General features: G+C 39.0%; 1 long non-coding RNA gene across 1 annotated transcript in view; it reads left to right on the top strand.

Moving 5' to 3' along the window:
• Positions 1 to 11166: 11166 nt before the first annotated feature.
• The window catches only part of LOC149797633 (uncharacterized), a 32832-nt gene continuing 18373 nt past the window's right edge, over positions 11167 to 25625 (top strand). The window contains exon 1 of the long non-coding RNA XR_016421546.1: positions 11167 to 11290. This is a non-coding gene — a long non-coding RNA (uncharacterized LOC149797633). The remainder of the gene's footprint in view (positions 11291 to 25625) is intronic.

Genomic DNA, 25625 nt, shown 5'->3' with positions numbered 1-25625 from the left:
GAAAGAAATTTTTTATATTTTTTATCGCGAATAACCTGAATTTATACGAGACCCACAGAGCCACCAATACTGTAATTCTGACCTGAAAGAAATAGCAGAAGGAAGTTTCCGCGACCAGGCTGATTGACGTTGGATATCTCTTAAATATTGGGTAATTGTTATATTTTTCTTTTTCCATTGCAATTGTTAGATTTTTCAGAGTATTTTTCTTTTTCCATCGTGCGTGAACACGCCCCCCCCCCCCCCCAATCGCTAAGTGTGAAACAAAATTTTAGAGATTCAGAGGGCTGTCCAGGCTGAATTTTAGTTTCGTAAATTTATAGTCAAGCACCGAAGAAGGTTATAAAATACTTTGAAGATACCCTACAGCGGTTGCCGCAGTAGGACATAAAATTCGTAGTAAACTATTATGATCAGGGACCGCCAATGTTACCCAAAAAATCAGGACTCGTTTTGTGTTTCGAAGTTTCTGTGATATATCTCAAATTGTTGATGAATATAAGACTTTATTTGAAGAATTTGAGAAACAGGTCAAAGAAGTTAGAGGAATGATATCACATGCAGATATTATTATCAGATCTTACACCGCCTCATATAGAGGAAGAAGAACCACCTGAAGGAGCAGCCGTGAGTGGCCTTGCCGCTCGCGATCGACGTCGTAGCGAACGCGGTGGTAATATGATAGCTGAATCGCCGGTGATTCTGGATAAACTTTGTCCCAATAACATCCTCGCTTTTGTTGATCGACTAGAAATTCTGATTGGTGGAAGACGAGCCGGCAACAATTCCTACGAAGTTATCAACGAAGCAGCTACTATTTTCAGCGTTTAATTACTGGTGGCGTCATAGACAGTGGTGTCTATCGGGCGCTGATTGATGAAATTACCGACGATTACTATAGTGATTGATCAATTAGATGATCGGCGATAACAAAATAACATGATTATACACAACGCCCAACTTGGACCTGAAAGCGTCAGGGTGATCAAATCACGATTACCGGTTCATAAAATGATCTACGGAGATGGACTCGGCTATGTTATTCAAGGTTTATTTAGAATGATAGCCCCAGAAGAAATTCCGATTGCAAAACAGTCAGGTATGAAAACCATCGAAGTTGATAAGGCTACTGGTACTGTTAGTAATCTTGCTGGTAAAACATTTTCTGAGGTCAAAGACAGACTCGCACGATTAGTACGACGAAAACCACAGCAGTAAAACTGCCCAGTACCGAAGTGATGGCAGCATGTGTCAGCAAAATAATAAATCAGGCTGCAAATGAGCGGTTGAAAGAATTAGCTGGAGTGCCATCACCGACAAAACAATCCGCAGCTGCTATAGAAACAAAAACATAACCGCAAACCTAATAGCGGGTAATGGTCTGGCCCGTCATCGTTGGCGATATTGATCGGTGTCAGAACATCGTTTTAGACCACAACGAATTATAATAAAATGTTCAAACGTGTATCTGATCCAGCATCTGACATGGACTCACCAGTACTCAAGGATGAGTCTGTGCGTGATTATCAGTATTATTCTTATGAAGCACGAGAACCAAGCCAACGTGGGAGAATCGAGCTACAGGTCCAAGACACATCCAGGTATTTCTTGCCCACCGAGGCATTTATTGAAGTTCAGGGTAGAGTTTTGAGAGATAACAATAATCCATACGCTGCAGAAGACAAATGTGGATTCGTTAATAATGGTGATATGGCATTATTTAAAAGTGCCGTGTATATGATTGATAGTAGACAAATCGAAGTATTTCACAATGACGCCGATGTTGCTACGATGATACTCTGTCTTGCAAGATATTCCGATGATTATTCACGGTCTGCTGTCCATCAATGAAGTTCTCAAAGAATATTACTGACCATCCTATCCAAACACAGTACGACATATGCGACCAAGAAACAATGCCGACGACGCTGATGCCGATATAGACCCGTCAGTCCATGGCGGAAATCCAGAATTCAGCTTCAGATTTACAGCACGACGATCTCAAATTGATGCTCAAGTTAGATTCAGCTGCGTCATACCGTTGCCGCAAATCCGTGGGTTCTGCAGACAGTTTAGAAAAGTTACCTTCGGAGCCAAACATACAGTTGAGTTAGTCCGAAAGTCCACTGAAAACTATGCAGTCTGGCGAGATAATGATGCGGCTTTAGGTAAAGTAATACTAATAAAACTTGCGTTGTGAATACCAGCAATGATTCCATCCCTTACAGAAGAAGCCCGGTTGTAATCGTTCATGGATAACGGCGGCAAGTCAACGTTCTCATGGCTGACAATGACCACAGACTCAGTTACAAGCACAGCAAATTCATTTGCATGGTAGATAGTCTCAACAGGGAATTTCAGCACCACAGCATATATTCGTTGCATTTCAAGGTAACACAAGATTAGAAAATCAAGAAAGAAATCCAATAGTGTTTGATAAATTAGCTATGTCTACGATTTTTCTAAGGATAAATGGATATCGGGAAGCATCCGAAGGCATAATACTGAATTTCGAACAAAACAACGTAGCACGGGCGTATCATAGATTGACGAAATTTATGGGGCCTGATCAGAATAATGATTCTGGTTTACAAATATCTCAGCGTGATTTCTCAACGTTGTATCCATTCTATTATTTCTCACTGGTAGTCAACATTACCAACACAGACAATAACAGATCCACCAATATGCGGTCCAGAAGTGTTCGTGGTATTTAAAACTGTGTCAGGGTCACCATGGACCACCGACAGTGTTTTAAACAGGTTAAAGGTTTATAATGTTAGATATTTACGGAAGGTCTGCTAGCGGCAAGCCCCAGGGTGACATTGCTATGCAACACGAGATGGACTCGCTAATGTTTTGCGTCTCGCCGATGTTGACATAAATGACGTTGTTGTTTTTCAGGATCAGCAAGGACGGTTGAAGACGATCAATATCCCGTTGACAGACATTATTCTGCGAGTTCCAGACGCAACTGAAGATAACTTAGTGATGTTTACTAAAACCGGTAAAATTAAAGAATCACCGGAATCACTTCCAATAATCGCGGAGGAGATTGCTGAACGTATTAGAAGAAATGGAGACATAATGTATGGCGATCTCAACATGAGCATAAATTATCAATGCAAGAGAACCAAAATCAGACGATGACGTGGCAAAAAAAAAACACAAAAAATACGTGGACAACACCACCACCACGATCAGAACTGAGATCAGAAAGTACTTTGCTAAAGCCGGTGATGCAATGACTGGCGATCTCAACATGAGCGGAAATACCATTGCTAATTTGAGAGGACTAGAATCAAACGATGACGCTGCAACGAAGAAATACGTGGACAACAACAACATCCCGATAATGACCTCGCTAATGATAATCAATGATGGACTGGCCACATTTGGATCTGAATATAGTTTTCATTTAACCATGTTTACGAATTTTCGAGGAGCCATAAATAGAATCTTCAACCGTTTCTTTGGAGTTCCTAATTTCGTCGATATTAGTCTCACTGAAATTCTCACACGGCTCGATGAGATCGTTGAAAAATCAAAGCGATTCAAGATCGTCTTGTTCATACAAATCCGCTCATCAACTCGGTATACACAGTATCGTCTGGATCGACAACGTGGTCACAACAAAGCAACTCCATCAAACATACCGCTCATTTTACCGCTAAATTTATGATATCAACCATATATCCATGGCATTATTCCACCGATATATTTCCCGGAACCGTGTATGTCGTGTTAAATCATAAGACCGAGGAAACATTCATACTGGAGCCAGCAGATAATGTCTTAACCGCAACGACATATTGGTGGTGTCTGGAATTCGTCGCGAAATCACCTCAGTTGGTAACCTAGTATAACAGATAATGAACCCCAGCAATCCTTTCGGTATAATCAAGCATGTGCGTGGAAGGCATCGCTGAAAGAAATCATAGACGAGCACATGACAAAACAAACAAAATTATCGCCGACGAATCATCGTCATCGAGAATGTTGTATACGTTGTTTCCTTGCTGGTCGCTGTAATAACTACGTTGATCGGTACGTTATCAGCGACGCATGTGATACCGCCCGTGGTTGCATTCGTCGTTGTTGTCGGTGGTGGTGTTGCTGGTATACTCAATATTATCGCGAAAAGAATATCTACATTTATCAGCAGAAATTTGCACAAGCACGGAAATAACTTACGCTGAAACGTATCCGTGTATAAATATAACATCGATACTGTCAGCGGAGCTAAACGATGGTGTAATACCAGACAATGAATTTTTCGCAATTAGGGATATTTATTGTCGGTATCACAAGAACGGCAACACACCTTTGTGGGCAACACTGTTGCCGAATTTGCCAGCGCCACATTTAGAATCCGACGCATAGATAATAATGACCACAGAAATAACAACACGACTGGAACAGATCATCGCTAACACAACGTCGCCGACTACCACAATGATATTAGCAACATCAACACAGCCGGAATACGATGTTGGTTTTTCAACTCCGATAAAAGCTCCTAATGGTCGGTCATTTGAAACAGCACTGGCACAATTACGACTTTATTATAGCTGGTCAAATATCAGAGAAAAATCGTTTGATTGAGCAGACGCTAACAACTCAGTGGTATTCTCGCATAAAACCGGAACTGATGAAGCTGGTGGGCAAGCCCCAATCTGTGAGGTCGTTACCATCCCAACAGGATCATATCAAATCGAACCAATCAATGATGAGCTTTAGAGTAGAATTGAATCAATAACAGGAAAGGAATCAAAGATCGCTATCAAAGTACACGAACCAATACTGAGTGTCACCGTAGAAGTATAGGCTCCGGATTACTCCGTTGACATGTATAAGTCGTCGATCAGAACTGTGCTGGAATGGCCATTGGAAGCGCCAGTTTATGTTGAACTACCACTACCACAATGATCTAATTTTTTAGGCAAATATACAAAGTTAAAAATACCAGAGCTTAGAAAACACTATTAGTGGAGAGGTCGGGTAGAAAAAAAAAGAGATACAGATTTGATAGATACGGCAGAATAATAGTGGTATGATTCTATGAAACTGACAGAAACATTGAGAAAGTTCTTTGAGAGAGAATAACTTAAATATAAATATATCATCGATACTGTCAGCGGAGGCAGACTATTTTGGAAAAGGTGAAATATACTCCGATTGGCTTTATGATGATGTAAAAGCAACGGAATCAGAACTAGAGCAATGGCACGAATTAGGGCATTTCTAGTAAATCATTTATTGATAAAATAACGCAGGAATATAAAAATGTACAGAGCAATCTGAGAGAGTTTTTTGAGCGGTATATAATTGAATATCTGAATGATAATCTTAACAGGAAATCGTTAATGTAGTATCATATATGAGATTGGTGAAATTTGATGCAAAATCCTATCGAAATTCTGTGTTAAAAACGGCAGTTTCTGTTACCCAGGGGCGACTACAGAAAATTATTTCTAAGATGACCCAAGAACAAATATTTACGTTCAAACCACCTGGATTGGATCCAGATAAAGTGAAGCAGGATCTCGAAGGTATAATAGACGAATATTTTTTCAAAAATTATTGCTGCATGGGGGAAGTTACGGGGCCCTCCAGATATTCTCCGACATAATAACGATCCAACAGGTGGTGGTCGTCATGGGTCGCACGTCAAGGATTTCTGTAAATCTAATATGTGACGTAGTCGACGGAAGTTATACCGTCTGGGAAATCTTTAGGACAGGCTCAGCAGGGATATGTTCTTTACAGCTTTTCTCCAGATGTCAGGCCGGGTCATTTGGTTGCGTCGCTGCCCACTAATCATATTTATTTACGATGTCATAATCCTTCGCTGTCACGAATACGTTTTGGTCTAACCAAGTCGGCAATGTATTGGGCACACGTGGTGAAGAATTGACTGTTAGTTTGTATGTGCGTGACAGGCCGTGAAATAGCTCACGATGAATGGCCTTTCTCAGCCAGTGACATGTTAATATTTTTTTGTTTGGGATATTCTTCTCATTCTGTTGGAATCTTAATAGACTCCAACACAAGTCGCTTTAGTTGTCTCGCACGTGCACATACAGCCGCTCGAGTTTTATATTGTCGAGATACCATTGATCGTATTTTCTCCACGGCGCTTGCCAATGTAACAAATTTATCTACATCATGATGTTCACGTAAATCCGCCAATGACTATTCCGTTTCGCGCTAGAGTAATTTGATAAATCTGTCCTCGACCGTAAGTGTATGTCTGCCTTCTACACGTCGCTGCTGTATCATCTCAAAGTCATTGTTGACTTTTTTCAAAATCGAGTTGAACCGCCAGACCATCTAGCTGCAATTATTCGATCGTAGAGATAATCTCGCTAATATTTTCCTGGTTCATTATACAACAAATGTGTTTCTTTATTAAAAGATTGTATCCAGACCAATTCGATAATGTATTGTTGGATCATGTAAACTTATAGTGATGAATCCATGCGGGATTTTCTGAGCATGTGAGAAGAAATCTTAAACTTGCCTATGTCCATGTCGCTGGGGCAACATGTCGCATGAATATTTTGAAACATGTGTTTATCAACTCCGTTAAAAATAACCAAAACATTACAGTTATCTCTGATCACTTTGGGAATCTGAGTATACCGCTGACGTAAAAACATAAAAACATCTTCCAGGATATAATTATTGAATCTCTAAAATTTCGTTTCGCGCTTAGCGATACACGAGGGGTCTGTTCACGCTCAATAGAAAAGACGAATGGAAAAAGAAAACCACTCTGAAATAATTAAACAATTGCAATAGAAAAATAAAAATATAACAATAACCCAATATTTAAGAGATATCCAACGTCAATCAGCCTGGTTACGGGTACCTCCTTTTGCTATTTGTTTTAGGTCAGAATTACAGTTGTGGCTCTGTAAGTCTCATGTAAATTCAGGTCATTCGCGAGAAATTTTTATTTGCTTCTTGTTCGTAGAAGCGTCGATTCCACAATGGAGGGTTTATTGATGGGTAAGATAAACCACCATGTCGGCCAATTCAGCGCGTCGGGTAATTATGCACAACGATACATCATTTCTGTAAACATTGGATCACGTGTTATTTGGGGTCAAAAATTTATTTCGTATAAAAAAAGAACGATCGCAATTTAATTAAGAAAAGTGATATTCATAAGATGTACAAAAATATTCGGCATGCATATGTAAATATAATTTCTAAATGTCAACACGAAGACCCACTCCATGACCTTCTTAAACTGGTAACCCAGAAAATCCGATTTACTATGTATCTTTTAGAATCATACAAATAAATACATTATATAAACGATGGAAATGTATACCTTAAAACAATACTGCATTTTAATCCAAGTTTCCATTTTTTGCAAGTTGTCCCACACGTACAAAATCATTTGCTACCCAACGTGGCAAATTCACCGGCGTATAGTGTTTCTAAATTCTGTAGTAATTTTCCCCCATCAGCAAGAAGTTGTAAACACATTACATCCTATTCATTGTTGTTTCTCTTCCACATAATAGATTATTTTATTTATAAAATGTTGAACTTTGCTAACTTTTGTACAAGATCGGTTTTGTTTGCTTAATATATCTTGCCGGTTATTGACATTATTACGATGAATTTTGTAAAACTAGCTATAAACCTGACCTAATTACTCGATTGAAATGCTGACAGAAACAAAGTAATGCATTTCATTTTTATTGCCCGATTAATAAATATTACATCTTTTCAACGCTGTGCACAGAATAGGCCGACATATCGCGAGTCAGGAAAACACGAGGATGGTATCCCCTGTGTCTAAAATTAATATTATTTTGAACAAAATATTTTGGTGACAATTGCCTCTTTTCAAATAGTAAGCATTACTGTATTTTATTTACGTCAATCGGTCGAATTCGGTATGCGTTTTGCTTCAGTATTGGAGACGGAAACCTTAAGTGCGCAGAAATGCCCGATTGCATGTAACCATCCTTCTCTTCGTGAGCATTCACTTGGTATTATAAAAAACTTTAGAGCCTGATTTTTCCTCTTGGTGGAAGTACAACCTGGTACACAACAGCTCTTAGGCATTTTACAATGGAAATGTGATTACTTGTTTTCCCCCAAAACAAATATGGCGGCCGCGTTGTGATGAATGTCACGTGACAATTTCCCGGATGTCCGACTGCAAGAATGCCCGACAGCATTGGATTTGTCGGCCGCCATATTTTTGGAGGGGTCGGATCACCCCCATTGTCAACACCACTCGGCTAAAACAACATTTTCAGCCCACATTTTGCAAATAGGGCCTTGATGAGGCCTCACCCCCCAAAAAAAAGTTGGCCGCCATTTTATTGGGGGGGGGGGTCTGTACCTCCCCCCCCGCTTCTGCTGCTATATTAGTGCATATTAGTCATATATGCCTTCCATGGGGGCCCCGAGTGGTTGAGTGGTCTAAAGCGCTCACCGTTACGGATCACTGCCATCTCACCTCTGTCTACGTGGGTTCGAATCTCAGGTTCGGCCAATGAGGGTGTGTGAGAAAAGCTTGCCAGAAGCTTCTCGTGGGTGGGTGGTTCTTTCTGGAGTTTTCCTGGGTTCTTCCTCCACCATATATACTGGCCGCCATGTATAGCCTAGCTTGTGCTGAAAATGGCGTTAAATCCTACAACAACAGTAAGCCTTTCAGTAAAACACCTATACTCTACTACATTTTAAAAAAAAACACAAAAACAATCTGGAAACGGGCTTTGTTTACGTTCAACAGTTTAGTTTTAGCTGTTGGACGTTTTTAGCTCTTGAGCGTGTAACAAAAGATGTGAAGAATGACATGACGCTAATCACAGATGACAAGCATCATATATAGCGAGCTTTCTGAGGGTCTATCTTCAAGAAAACATTTAACAGTGGACCATGGTGTTTAAAGGTTGGACAGCACCGCTCTAGATGGTATTTGTCACTGTAGATTTAATCTTTGTTTACTTGTCAGACGAGAACTAACTTGGAGCACGCTTGCGCCCTTCCGCAAGAGACCTGAGTAAACAAAAACAGTGGAATTACCAATCGGAACATTACTATGCCATTTCCGTCAAGTAAACAAATAACATCGGATATAGTTTTAGGAACAAAAACACTTTTTATGGGTTTGGTGATTCGCCTATGGCGGCGTGTACCTCATATGTTGCAACAGAAATATCGACCATGTTCAGATTGAGACTTTGACTCATCCCACTTCCATGTTGTGACATATAAACAAACGCAGTTCCGAATATAGCTCTCAGTGGTGACAAATTAGATTTGAGGTTTCATTCCAAACTTAACGGAAAAGACAGAGGATGTTCTGATGGTTAAAATACTAGAAAAATGTGCACCATCGCTGCTAAGTAAGCGTCTCTGTACTCTGGAGACATGCAATGTTCGATTGTAGCCCCACGCTGACCAACTTGGCGGACACGTACGTATGTTTTAAGACCCTAACAAAATAGTTCCAAACAACTGGCTTCATCACATATTTTTTGTAACGACTTTCTAAACTCAGTTTAACGTATGTCTTGGTTGTAATTTTAGCTAAGTAAAAATTATATACATACATACATACATACATACATACCACGTTTGAGGAAAAGATTGAGTCTGGAGATAATCACGCAAAAATAGTTTATAATGTGTATGTTAGTCCAGTGTTACGAACATGAACCTATCTGACAAAAGATCGACTGAAGCTGAAATTCACTTGTACAAACAGCAATGGTATTCTAAATATATTGGCTTGGTACAGCAAAGAAACAGACGTAGGATATTCAGCATCTTGGAGCAAAGTGCATTTCGAGAAGACACACTACTGTAACCGATCCGGGATGATCCGATAGCAGGATTCAAACTTTCTTATCCGAATCACTTAGTTGCAATTCACAAAACTTGACTTGGTTGTAGTATTGTGCACATGTTAACATGTAAAAAAGTATTATTATTTCTTCTCCATCAAGGTGGATATTGCGATGGTTCAGAAAGGTCAAATTATTACGACTCTATGGTCGTAAACTAAATAACACAAAAGAAAGAAATCAAACAAGTTTTGTAAAATTCGACAAATAATTTATTTCCCTTGAATACAAAGTGAAAATTTAAAAAGAACTTACCATATTGGGAATTAAGTCCCAAATTATCATAAATGTTTTACCACAAGTTCAAATGTAAGAAGTTCCAATTTAATTCCAGTGGTATTCCAAATAAGTTCCAAAATTGAATGTGTTGACATGCCTATAGTCTCAAATGTGCTAATGTGCCAATGGGCCTGGATTTTGGCGAGGTGCTAACACTCGTTTGATGTACTACAATAAAATAATCAAAAATGTCCTTGTCTGAGTTCACCATAATTCCAAAGTAATATTTTAATCCATGAATATTATTGAGCACTTTGTATTCCAGTAAATAATTAAATCCAGTCAAACTGAAAACAGAACACATCAATAAGACTGATTCTGCTTCAGATGCTATTGGAAGAATGATTAAGTATTCCAGTAAACGATATTATATAAAAAGTAAGACACAATAATAGAGTCAAGACCCGGGTCGGTTTCCTTCCTAAAACCTTCAAAGGTATCAACATGTTTAGAATGCAGAAGTGAAAAACTTAATGACCTAAACTCAAATTAAAGTAATCATGTTTATCATTAATTATGATCTGAATATTTAATCCACAATCAAAGAGAAATATTAGCTTTGCATTATGTTGTTTATAAAATAAATGTCACTTGTCAGGTACACCATTAACTTGAATTTGGACAAAAGTCAAGTACAAAATACGGGTATTCATAATATGTAATCACTTAGAAAAGCCAGTAACAAATTAAATATGCATGACAAAATATAAATTTTTTTTAATTACAGTGACAATATCAATTATTTATTTAACCAAAATGTGCATACACAGACATAAGAAGAGAGAACATTATACATGTAACAGATTTCCATTTATAATCTTTTAGACATTTTGGTAAAGGGTTCCTTGTAAGTGTGTTGAATTTGGCAGAATTTAATCAAAAGCTTTGGGATTTATATGAATCTTCCAAGCTGTTTTATTAACAACTTCAAGTTTACAACCTTAGCCTTAAATGATTTTCCCCTCAGAAATAACGCGTTGTTGTTATAATTTATTATTATGCATTTCTATGTTTCCATCTTCAGTTAATGTGGGAGATGCATGCAGTGGCAGCTATAGTTATTCTGCATCCACAGGAGACCAATATATTACGTCCCCTGGATACGGCACTAGTGTGATCTGGTATTCCGGGTAGGTAATATGTCATAAGTATTTCACTATCCCAACCATATGGATTGTTTCTTTATTTTCGGTAATCAAAATCGGATGATACTGAGGATGTGTCTCTGGATTGGTGGGGGTGGGATAAGATAAAATTCACATACACAATTTCTACTACCAACTACGGCACTATATATATATATATATATATATATATATATATATATATATATATATATATATATATATATATATATATATATATATATGCAAAACTTTATCGTATGATTAAAATACTTAGATTACACAAAAATTGAGAATTTTGTGTACCTGTCTCTTAATTTCACTTGAAAATAGATATGATAGCACCCCACCCCCATAATACATTATTCTATGTTATCAAGGTATTAATATGATTGATCTAATGATGTTCGTGGCGGTGTATATGTGAGTGTGTATGTCTTTCTCATCTTTACACTGTCTTGAAAGTTTGTTTTTTTTACATTGATTGCAAAAGGCGTTCTTCAAACTTATACAAATGAGCACTCGTCGGGTCAGGTGCTGGCATAATGTGGTCTCTCATGGTGGAGGAAACCGCCAACCTTGGATGGTGAGCCACTTACACATGTCACAGCCCGGTATCAAATCGCTGCTAATGTTGCACTGTCTAGATCCCACTTATCAGTTTTAATGAACCCGCTTCCTAAAGCAGTGACGTTCCCACAAGCTCTAAACTGAAAACCGTTTGCTTTCAACACAAGTTACAAAATGGATAATGATGATGATCTTTCTCCTCCTCTTCAGTGGTATAGATTAGAGTGTTCTGGACTACTCGATAACTTTTAAAAAACTTAGTATTCCGGACTTCTCTATCACTGTTAAAGGTTAGAGTATTCTGGACTACTCGATGTCTCTTTTTATACTTCTTTTACTTTAATGTGTATCTGAAAACACGACTAAAATACAAATCATGAATTTTGTTGAACTAACTTCACTGCTGCAAAAACAATAAAGAACAAAGTGCAAATAACTTAATTAGAACTTAAATGAAGAAGTACTATGACTGAAAATTTACTGAGTAATCAAGAACTATCAAATAACACTGCACATAAATGTATATATCATTAGTGGTCTGGTGTTGTCCATCCACCCCTACATTAAACACTATAAACTTCACATGATAAGAAGTCTAGCAATATTCACGTACTCCTCCTACACGATACACTACTATCTACACATCAGGGGAAGTCTAATAATGTTCACGTACTCCTCCTACACGATACAATACTATCTACACATCATGGGAAGTCTAGTAATATTCACGTACTCCTCCTACACAATACACTACTATCTACACATCATGGGAAGTCTAATAATATTCACGTACTCGTCCTACACGATACACTACTATCAACACATCATGAGAAGTCTAGTAATATTCACGTACTCCTCCTACACGATACACTACTATCTACACATCATGGGAAGTCTAATAATATTCACGTACTCCTCCTACACAATACACTACTATCAACACATCATGGGAAGTCTAATAATATTCACGTACTCCTCCTACACGATACACTACTATCAACACATCATGGGAAGTCTAATAATATTCACGTACTCCTCCTACACGATACACTACTATCAACACATCATGGGAAGTCTAATAATATTTACGTACTCCTCCTACACAATGCACTGCTATCTACACATCATGGGAAGTCTAATAATATTCACGTACTCCTCCTACACGATACACTGCTATCAACACATCATGGGAAGTCTAATAATATTCACGTACTCGTCCTACACAATACACTACTATCAACACATCATGGGAAGTCTAATAATATTCACGTACTCCTCCTACACGATACACTACTATCAACACATCATGGGAAGTCTAATAATATTCACGTACTCCTCCTACACGATACACTACTATCAACACATCATGGGAAGTCTAATAATATTTACGTACTCCTCCTACACAATGCACTACTATCAACACATCATGGGAAGTCTAATAATATTCACGTACTCCTCCTACACGATACACTACTATCAACACATCATGAGAAGTCTAGTAATAGTCACGTACTCCTCCTACACGATACACTACTATCAACACATCATGAGAAGTCTACTAATATTCACGTACTCCTCCTACACGATACACTATTATTTACACATCATGGGAAGTCTAATAATATTCGCGTACTCCTCCTACACGATACACTATTATCTACACATCATGAGAAGTCTAGTAATATTCACGTACTTCTCCTACACGATACACTACTATCTACACATACCGATAAGTCTAGTAATATTACTAGTAATGCCATTCCTGTATATAAAGGACTTTTAAAGTTTCTGTTATCATGCTTTTTTCTCCTTTCGGATTATAATTATACCTTCATGATATAGGAGGTCAGGTCTCCCAAAAGGAATCAGAGTGTTCTTTATGTTATTCATCCATTTATAAGTATTAGTGTTAGCACTGACCTCGTAAAAAGGTATTTGATAAAGGAGTATAGAGAGTTTGGTCCATTTACCATTGATAACGGACATCCCAAATCCTATCATTCGTGATCGGAAAAAATATCTCAATAGTTCTGAATAAAGCATATAAGTAGGTGTACTTTTTCTCAGCTTTATCAGGTTTCTTAAAAATTCGGTATGCAAATTTTCAATAATTTTAATACTTTCAGATTCACAAACTTCACACCCGTATAGTAAAATGGGTAATGTAGTATGATCAAAAAGATGCAGTTGCAGGTCTATGGGAAGATTGAAGTATCCTTTTTCTCGGTAAAGTAGATGCAGGTCCTTTCTACCTTGACCAATTTAGCTAGATAGACTTAACAAACCTTCGATTTTTAGGGGAAAAAAGGCACCTAAGCATTTAAATTTATCACATATTCCTGTCAGTTGTATAATCTATTCATGTACTAAAAATCAAGATCTTCGTCTTTGTAAAATTAATAATCAATTTTCATAGTTTAGGTATTCATAAAACACATTTAAGTTATGTTTGAAAGATCTTTTCGTCAGTACAAACATAACAGTGTTATCGGCATAAAGTAGTATAAAAATTCGAAGGAAGAAAGACATATAGTGATCAGAAATGTAACTGCAGGCTAGTGTACTCATTTTCTAACATATATGTTTCTAAGTCATTTAGTTATATGATAAACAGAATTGGCCAAAGATTTTCACCTAGTCTCACACCATTACTACATTGCAAGAAAGCATATTGCATTCCAGCATAACTGACACAAGATTTGATTTTATGATACATATTATATAGTATCATAAACATTTTCCCATTGACATTGTTGTCTAATAGTTTCGTCCACAGCCCTATCCTCCAAATACATTGTCGAAAGAGCTACTAAAATAAAAAAAGCACGAAATAGTTTCATCTTGCAAGTTTTAAAAATTTCAGTAACAGCGTGAGGACAAAATATACGATCTGTAGCTTAATAGCCTGGCCTGAATCCGGCTTGGTTCTCTATAAGAACATCGCAAAAATCAAGAAAATTCTGAAGCCTTTTTTCACGAAAGAAGCAGATAAAAATCATGACAGGTCTATAGTTATCAGGTGAGCTCGGGTCCCCTTTCCACTTCATATATATATATATATATATATATATATATATATATATATATATATATATATATATATATATATATATATATATATATATATATGTCAAAGCATGTCAAAGGTGCATTTTATATATTCGTTTATAGATATATATATATATATATATATATATATATATATATATATATATATATATATATATATATATATATATATAGATATATATATATATATATATATATATATATATATATATATATATATATATATATATATATATATATATATATATATATATATATACATATATACATATATACATATATATATACATATATACATATATATATATATATATATATATATATATATATATATATATATATATATATATATATATATATATTAAAAGCGAAGCTGCCTCAACATTATTCAAAATATGTAAAGTGAAAAAGTATTTAAAATATGGTTGATTGGTCCAGACACTTAAATCTATATAAATATCACCATTAACAACAACAAAAAAGACGAGTCCTTAGTTTTCATAGATTTGCGTAGCCGCAGGTAAAACAAAAGACAAAAGGTTTGAAATTTGTATGCAGCAATTATATTGTATGGACAATATTTTGGTGACAGAAACGGATTTTTCTGTCGAGGTTGCGAACATGTAGAAAGCCTGGATTCTTTTAAATAGTTTTTATTCCTCCATACATAAAAGTAGTATAGTGGGGCTGTATACGGACAATGGAAAATCCAGTCAAAAAGGTCGTGGGGCTGTATACGTACAAGATTTATAAGGACAATGGAAAATCCAGTCAAAAAGGTCGTGGGGCTGTATACGGACAAGTTTTATACGGACAAAAGGTTAAAATTATATAGGGAGAATAGGACTGGAACAGGCGAGGTGACGTCATGGTACTAGCCACTGGCAACAATGTTGCAAGGAGCTGAAATCAATCGGACCAAACAGCGGGGATAAAAGCATAGAACACTTGGTGGGGAGGGACTGCCGGGACATAGCCATATACAACACATTCAACATACAGACATAGATTGATGAACATCAATCATTCTATCAAACCTAAATAATAACATCGACTAAAAAATATATTAGGCAAGAAAGCAAATCTTTTCGAGGCATATGAGTGGCCCTGAAAAGGGCCTTTGGGGTTATTTTGTTAATATCATTTTGTTAACATAGAAAGCATCGCATAGGTCTTCTTCTCTTCCTCAAACTTAGTCTGACTTCTGGACCGTAGATGAGGACTCTCTCCAGATAGCCTTGACTCTCCACATAGATTCTTCTTTTCCAAACTCTCGTATCGGTAATCTGAATGATTGTCCATGATGTTCTGACATACATGGGTAAGTCCGTACGGAATAGTATCGACGATACGAGAGTATATGATTAAACGTTAGCCCACATCTTGCGATGAGAACAGGTGAAGGGGATGTAGTGAACCTCGGTTATTTATATTTTTTATAATTCAAAAAAAAAAATAACCCATCTAACGGTCCTTTTCAGGGCCACCCACTTCTCTCGAAAAAAGATAGCATTCATTTTGCGAAAATCAATTAAAACTCAACATCCCTTTTTTCGCCCAATGATGTACGTGTGTGAATGTGTGAGTGTAGGTCGATATTCTAACAAATCAAAACCAAGAGACATTTACATTTTCTGTCTGGTCTATTCTGGTACAAAATTTACAATCCAATTTGCAACACAACACTTTAAAATGTTCATATAGTTCTTCTGTGTCTTTGTTCACTCTCTTTTTTAAAATTTCTTCACTTTCACAGGTTTTTCCTCCTCTTCTTCCTCACATTCTCCTCGTCTTCTATTCTTCTCTTTTTTCTGTTTCTGGACGTGTCTGGGTTCTTCCTTTTGGGAGGGTATCTGTTCTTCCTCTTCTGATTCCCTCTCTTCCTCTTACTCCTGTTCTTTTTTTTTAGAGCATTCTGAAGACCAATGTCCTTTCTCTTGACAGTGATAACAGGTATCTTGATTTTTGTCTCTTCTGACACCTGTCTTGCTTTTTTGACGATCTGGACACTATGTACCCAACGCCCTTTCTTCTTACATATATAGCAAGTATCTTGACTTTTATCTCAAAAGGAGGGGGAGTAGTCCGTCGGCTTGTCTGAAAAAAAACTTTCGTTTGACACCTCGCAAAGCTCTGATCAGAAGTTCGATCTGTGTGGGCTCTTCAATCGTTCTGGTCGGTTTGAGAGTGAAATGAATATTGGGAGGAAAGACTCTGACCCTTTATATAGGGAAGACACTGGTCTGACATGTATATAGGAACCAATGGCCTTTAAAATGTAGTTATTTGACATTTTGCAGTCAAGATGAAACAATCGCATCATTTCGTGGAGAAAAGAGAAGAAAGTTAGAGGCAGGAACGTGATTTATCACATCGCACAGTAGCTAAAGTCTTGGCTCAAATTCATGCCAGCGATTTTTAAGATGACATGAGTGAGCCAGAATCCAGACCCTGAAAGTCTATACCCAACCAAAGTTCCCCACCATTAACTCCTCAAAAGTACTACCACATCCGAGAAACAGAAAAAGCGCTCCTCTAGAAAATTTAGAACCACGGCTTACACGTACACGATGAAGTTTAAAGTTTTAAGGTCCGAAGTACCGTTGGAGAAAGCAGAAGGGTTCATCACTGATGTGTTGGATCCTTTGTTAACCACACTGAAACGGCAATGTGAATCCAAAGAATACGATCGCTTGAGACTTTACATTCATCATGACAGTTTGAAGTCCCCTGTTTGGATCGAGTTTAGCAACCCGCCAGAACTTGAGATACAGTTATTACTGTGAGTAATGTGAATATGGCTATAACAATCGAGAGCAACACAATCATTGTGGATCGAAATGTGAGGGATGTTTGGCCTATCAACCCAGTCCTGACAAAGTACAAGAACGAGTGCATTGCCCAACTTGTAAGTGCACTTTTGGCAGCCCTACCTGTTACCAACAAAATCTGAAGACGCAAGGTTCACAGCAGAAAAGTGCTTGCCAACACCTGAAATTGTGCTCTATTTGTGGACAAGTAATACGTAGCAATAATGCCTAGGCACACGTATGATCAGGAAAGAAACGATGTCACATTTGTCACCAAATCGTGGACTTGGAACATGAAAGCTACATTGAAAAATAACATTCCAAACATGATGAGGAAGAGGATGACCAGAAGAAAGGGAATGTCGTCATTTTCAATTTCGAATACATGCAACAGACTGGCATTCACATTCCTAATTTCTGCGTGGCTCATCGAGCGTGCGAGAAGTGCATCCAATAGCCTATCTTTAGTTATTGCCCTCACTGCAGCAAGATTCCTGGAGGACGTGAAAAAAATATCTCGGGGACAGAGCACGCTAGCCAATTTCCCCCAATGGATCTTAGACCCCATTGACGAGACGTGGAGCCAAGAGGACATCGGAAATTGGCATCGCCATGCCACAGTGATGGCTCACAATTTCGCGGGATACGATGGACAATTTCTTTTGAGATACTATACGGAACAAAGTACCGAATGTCCTAAAGTGACTTTGAACGGAGCCAAACTCATCTCCATGCAAGTAGGACAAGTACAGTTTAAAGATTCGATGAGTTACTTGACCATGCCTTTGAGCCGAATGCCTAAAACGTTTGGATTGACAGAAATGACCAAAGGCTATTTGCCGCACATTTTCAATACCGAAGCCAATCAACACGCCGTTCTATCCCATCTGCATGAGGCTCACTACTACGACCCTGACTACATGCGCACCGAACAACGAGAAGCTTTCTATGATTGGTACCAGATTTACGCCTCGGACCCCTTCAACTTTCTGGAAGAAATGTTAAAGTATTGTCGTTCCGACGTGGACATTTTACGGCGTTGCTGTGGAACATTTCGAGAACTGTTTATGGAACACTGAGGGGTCTATCCTTTGAAAGAAGCCTGCACTATCGTCAAAGCGTATTCCTTAGTGTACCGCCAACGATTCATGCCCGAAAACATCCTGGCTGTCATCAGCCCTTAAACGACCAATTTTATCAAACGTCAATACTCGGTCAAAGCCCTACGCTGGTTACATTACTTGGAAGACAAATGGATTCAACATGCTCGCAATTTAGGAGGTGAAAAGACTATCAGAACGTATTCGGTGGATGGTTGGGACTTAGAAAACTCAAAGATCGTGTACGAGTTTAACGGTTGCTTATTTCACGGATGTCCCCTGTGACGTGACACTAAAAATCGGTTTTTACAACGTACCATGGAAGCCTTGTACCAGACCACTTGAAGTTAGAACAGCAAGGATACCAAGTGCTGGAAATGTGGGAACACGAGTACGATCACCGTTTGAAAACCGATCCCGAGTTTAAACGCATCGTGGAAAGTTACAAGTTGGTGGACCCAATGAACCCACGGGATAGTTTGTACGGAAGACGGACGACTGCACCTATTTGCTCTAACAAACCGACGATGAGAAAGGAGAAGAAATCAAATACTTGGACGTGTGTTCGCTGTATCCTTACGTGTGCAAATATTGTCACTTTCCGCAGGGCACCCACAATTGCTGACGGAACACATCGACCTGGACATCATTCGACAATCCAAAGAATTGATCAAGTGCAAAGTTTTGCCTCCTACCGACTTGTACCATCACGTTTTACCTCATCATTGCCAAGGAAAACTGATGTTTTCCTTGTGCCGTACTTGTGCCGAAATGTGCAACCAAGACCGACCTTGTCAGCACACCCAGGAAGAACGTGCCTTGACGAAAACGTGGATCAGAGTGGAATTGTTTAAAGTTATGGACCTAGGATACCAACTGTAAGAAGTGTTCAAAATTTACCACTTTCCCAAGACAGAAAAATACCACAAAGGCGACGAGACATAGAAAGGCATTTTCGCAGACTACGTGGATGTCTTTTAGAAACTGAAACAAGAAGTCAGCGGCTATCTTTCTTAGTGCCACACTCCCGAAGACCAAAAGAAATTCAAAGAGAAATACTTGGAGCAGGAAGGCATCACTTTAGACCACGTGGAGAAAAACCAAGGAAGGCGAAAGTTGTCAAAGTGATGTTGAACTGCTTGTTGGGCAAAATGGAACAACGACCGTGTTTGTCCAAGACAGAGAATTTGACAGAACCCTACTGTTCCTTCATGATTCACGACAAAACCAAATACATGAACTTCGTTCGTGAGGACTTGATCTTAGTCAATTACGAAGAACTGGACTTTGTAGAGGCCGACGAATTTGGAAATGTCATTATTGCGGCCTACGTGACAGCCCATGCTCGCTTAAAATTGTACGAAGCTTTAGAACTGTTAGGAGATCGCGACCTGCACATTGACACTGACAGTTGCATCTACATCGATCGCCTGGATGAACGTCACCCTGACATCGAGGGAGACCATTTGGGAGCCTTGACGGATGAGCACAGACTACAAGATTCTAAGATTTGCTAGTGGCGGTCCTAAAAATTACAGCTACGAATACCGGGACAAACAAAGATAATTGCACACGGAGTGTAAAGTGAAAGGATTGACTCTAAGTTATCGCACCAGTCGGGTGGTGAACTTTGGCGTACTGAAAGAAGCCTTGCAGTCAAAACAGGATGGAAACTTTAATGTGACCACCTACGAACTGCACAAGATTGTACGTTTACCCACACACCAAATCGTCAGTAAACCTGTGGAAAAAGTGTATCAAATTGTGTACCACAAGCAAGTGCGACTTCCCAACCACTTCACTTTACCGTACGGACAAGTCGATATTGGTCAGCATATAAAAATGGACAACGTCCAAGACCAATAGTTCATTGTAACTATAAAGACCAAACGAGAAAGATGAATCCTTTTAAACAGACATCATTCAAGTTCGGTGATTCTCAAGTGGAGTGTGATGCTGTGCCTTGCGATGAGAGAGATGCCATATGTTACGACCTCAGCGATTCAGTATCACGTCATGGGAACTTTGCTATGACTACTACTACCACTAAACCTACCGTAGAAAGTGATGATGTGAGTGTCAAACCTGACGGATGCTAAAGCGATGTCACTCGTTAAAGAACACCTTATCACTTTACTGGTTTTCATTGTCAGTGTCATTCTCCACGTGAAACCGTGCAGCTACCACCCTACGGATGTCATCCAGCTCTAAGTAAACTCCTTTGGATTTCACCGTACCCTCATCGAAATGAGCCTGTGAAAGACATATATTCGTTCCCTGTGCATTTATCTGAATACTGCAACTGTAAAAGTCGATTCCAAACCTTCCAAGGAAAATGTCCTAAATATATGAGAGGACCTATCCCCGCAGAATTAGCCAGAGCCGGTTTTATCTACTTGGGTAAAGGGGATACAGTCAGATGTTTCATTTGCGGCTTACTTGGAACACGATCGATGGTCTCTGCATTGTCACTGCCTACCTTTAGTGGGACGACCTCAGTAATCTCTCGATGGATACTTTACAAGAGAACATTTATGGTTTGCCTGTGGAGTTGAGAGAAACGCATTTACCGAGAACTGGTCAAAATACAAGTGAAACGCAAACTCAGAATGATTTTTCGATTTTTAAACTATGCTCTTTACCAAAGTAAACGAAAACTGATTATGAGAGGACACTGCTTCAGTCACAAATATAAACGAGGATATTGGCCACAACCCAGCGATTCCCGATTCTTGGAAGATACTAAATGGATACTTTACAAGAGAACATTCGTGGTTTGGCTCGGAGTTGAGAGAACGCATTTACCGAGTGCTGGTCAAAATTCAAGTGAAACGCAATGAACAGCTGCATCCGTTACGTCACCGATGTTTAAACCACTGGTACCTGAATGCTATAAGAGACCTGATTCAGATGAAAGTGTTCCAGTAGTCAGATATTGTTAAAGTGGACATATTGAGAGGGATTGGCTTGTTCGGACTGCTTCTTTTTACTACAAGGTAGACATACTGCAACGAATTCCAGTGGAAAAGTTAGAGGGTTACCAAAATCTTTTACACAATGTAAATTTAGCTTAAGAACAAACTTCTGAACAGTGTGTTGTGATGTGCAAGTTAGCGACTAAACCATTTAGATTCGCCACTGGAGTACGATCATCTCTGTGCAGAAAGTACACTTATTGCCTCCGACAAAAAGAGGTATAAAAACAACCTACCATGCCATTTATCAGTGATGATACCGTAGAAAGAAATCAATGAGAGTATTCAAACGGTAGAATATTACCAGCACTTATTACGAGAAATGTGTCCATTGAATTGGGGTCGACGTGTTGTGTGTGTCTTAGTGACTTCCTTTCTGGGATTTCATTTACCAGCCGATTCCTTGTGGACTCTTTACGAACAGTACTTACCACCAAATAAAACATGAAAGTGGCCCCTTAAAATGTCCACGAGAGACTCATTTTGTTAAAAGCCTTGTGTTTAAATCTGGATACTCCTCGACCTCTACGGGAAAAAAGATTCGTCAACGTTTAGGTACTGTTGATGTGTATGACGATGTGTGTGTAGCTTGTGACTTGGACAGATATAAGGGACTGGAAAAATTGGGAATTCGAGGCTTGGACCAAAGAAGTCGCCAGTTATGCCCAAGAGCTGTGGTCCTCAATTCAAACGTCCAGTGAAAAAAGTAACTTTTAACCCTGTGTTAGTGACAGTGTCAGAAGAAGAACCCGTCACCAAGGACAACCATTCCCTTCAGGACAGGACTGTCATGGACATTCCCGAAATACCATTCCGGGAGGACTCCAGTGTGACTGTACCCAATGTAGAGACTGTAAGAACATTAAACACTGTCCCTAGGACACCTTTGTTACCGAAAACATGTTGTACAGTCACTTGTTTATATTCCACATTTATCGTTTTGATGTGTATTTTATCGCTGTACTTAACCCTTTGGCTTTTAAGTATTTTTGTCTTTCGTGTTGTTCACTTTAAAAAAAATAAACGTGTCATGAAAAAAGTATAAAAACTCTTGTCTTGTTTGTTTTCGTGTCAAAAGTGACATCCCTGCACTATGGCTACCTCTACTGTCTCTGCTTCCTCTTCCTCCACTTTCAAAGTCTCATCTTCCCGTCCAACTGATTCGTGCCTTGTACGGCATCAGTCGCGAAAAAAATCCACCAATACGTTTCCCAACGATTATTTGTGTTGTTACGCAACCAATTTACATCAGGCAGTCCAATTAGATCACGAAGCACATTGGGAAGTGGCTTTGGTGGAAATGGTTCACCCTACACAAGTCCTAAATGTCTTTGAAAATCAAAACACTTTTGAGGCCCACGTTATGGACGAAGCACTACAACTAGCCATGATTACAAGTAAACAACATCAGAAATTCACTGCGAATCGAGCAGTCCCCGCCACTACTCCTACATTGTACATCTATGGGTTTATCATTAACCCAGTCAATTATTTTACCGGTCAACGTCTGGTGGACGCGATTGCGGACAGATTCAATGTTGCATTTGATGAAGTCCTGACCAAACTAAACAAGCGTGTCACCATCGAGTACCATAAAGTGGCTCGTCGCCTACTGATGAAATTTGAAAGTGATGAAAAAGTGAAAGGTATTAGATTTTGTCCTGAATAGTATGACATTTTGGGTGGGGAACTAAGTTCATCAGGGGTGTCAGGAACATAACAGAAATGTCAATCATTGACGACAACTCGAATTCTGTGAAACATTTTCGTTCCCCGGTACAACTGAACCAAGGACTCAATTTGATTTCTGTGCATTTTAGAGTACAACGTGTTGGACACACCTCCGTACCTTACTGCGTGTCATTCCTTTCGTTCACCGCAAATTTGTACATCCTCATTATTTGCCCGTCAGCAAGTCGTACTTTGACACTGTCAACATTGCTATAAAAGGAGATCTGGGACAAAATATTTCATTCACCAAAGGGAAAGTTACGGTGAAAGTCCATTTTTGAAAACGATTCACTAACGACTCGTAAGTCATGTATCCTGTGTACCGAGGCGTCGCTCGACAGCGAGGACATGGTTTAGGAGACATACTGAAATTGGCCTTTCGTTCAGTGGCTCCTGTGATAAAACCGATGGTGACACAAGGATTGCACGCCTTGAAAGACGCCGCCTTGAGGCAAGGCAAAGAATTTCTCCAAAATGTTATCATCGACAAACAAAACCCTAAAGAACCTTTCTTGAGAGCAGGCAAAAATGTCTTGCTTCAAACTGGCAAAGACATTTTGGGCCGACTAGAATCTCCTTTAAATGCCCTGGACGCTTCTGTGTCAAGCATTCCTGTTTCCCTGATGCCACAGCAAGGACGAGGTAGAAAAAGATGTCGAAGACACCCTTTCAGGGGCCTTCAAACCCCCAGAGCTACAAGGACTAAGAACAGAAGAACCGTCCGAGACTTAGACGTCTTTGATTATTAAAAAACACAGAGAGAACAAGAAAAAATGATGCACTGAGAGTCTTGCGCCTGTCCCAAGTCGGAATGCATCTGTTTGCGATGCCACCCATTATGACGACGATGCAAGAATCACATTGGGTCGAATTTTATCCCGTCTCCCCTGTGACGGATTCAGGTCCCATCGAGTTTGAAATTAAAGGACAGCCCGAAGATTACATCGATCTGAATAACAGTTACTTGTATTTGAAAGTCAGAGTGATCACAACGACAGACAATACTAATCCAGAGGAGGACGATAAAGTAGCCCCCGTTAGCAATTTAACGCATTCCTTGTTCAGCGGTGTGGATTTGTACTTGAATAACAAACTGGTCAGTAGCAGAATAGATACTTAACCTTACCTAGAAAATCTCTTGACGTACGGAAAAGAAGCCAAAAACACCCATCTGGATGCTTGTGTGGTATGGAAACCTGACACAGCAGGCAGAAGTTCGAAGATACAGAGGGTCAAAATAAGGGATTCGTCGCCCGACGAAATAAAATAATACCAGCCAAGAGCAGTTTACAACTGGTGGATTGTTTGCATTTGGAAATGTGGTTACAAGAGAAGCATTTGCTGAACGGAGTGGATGTCCGTTTGAGACTGAACCTCAGCAGTACCGCTTTTCAACTGATAACTGACGCTACCAAATACAAAACCATCATCTAAAAGGTCAAACTCTACGTACGACGCGTGGAAGTATTACCTAAAGTGGGGAACGACATCAGTCACACATTCAGCAGAACGACCGCCAAGTATCCGATACGACGCGTGGAAGTGAAAACTTTCACCATTCCCGATGTATAACGATCTATGATCGTAAATCATATGTTCCAAGGATAGTTACCCAAACATCTAATTATTGGTATTGTCGAGAATTCAGCCTTCAATGGATCCCCCAATAAAAATCCTTTCCACTTTCAACACTTTGGCGTGTCCAAGACTGAAGTCAGTCACGATGGCAAAACCTTGTGTACCAGACCCTTCGAACCTAACTTTAAAGAGAAGAATTACTTGAGATCGTACTTATCCCTGTACGATGCCACTGGACAGTTAGGGACCAACACCAGTTACGGCATTAAGGCTATGCTTTGTGGGCTTTTGATTTCACACCAAACCCAGGCAGCTACGAGGGATATTTCCATCCTACAAAATCCGGCCAGATTCTTGTGGAACTTCAGTTTGCAAACCGAGATCCTGATGTAACGGTAAACGTCATCCTGTATGCTGAATTTGATAATACAACAGAAATCAACAGTTTGAGAGAAGTAATTCTAGATTATTAGAAATTATTGAAGACACTTATCCCTCTTTGAATAGT

This window comes from Sinohyriopsis cumingii, chromosome 6, assembly GCF_028554795.1.
Source record: "Sinohyriopsis cumingii isolate HCF-2022 chromosome 6, ASM2855479v2, whole genome shotgun sequence".
Lineage (NCBI taxonomy): Eukaryota > Metazoa > Mollusca > Bivalvia > Unionida > Unionidae > Sinohyriopsis > Sinohyriopsis cumingii.
This window is presented reverse-complemented; position numbering and strand designations above follow the sequence as displayed.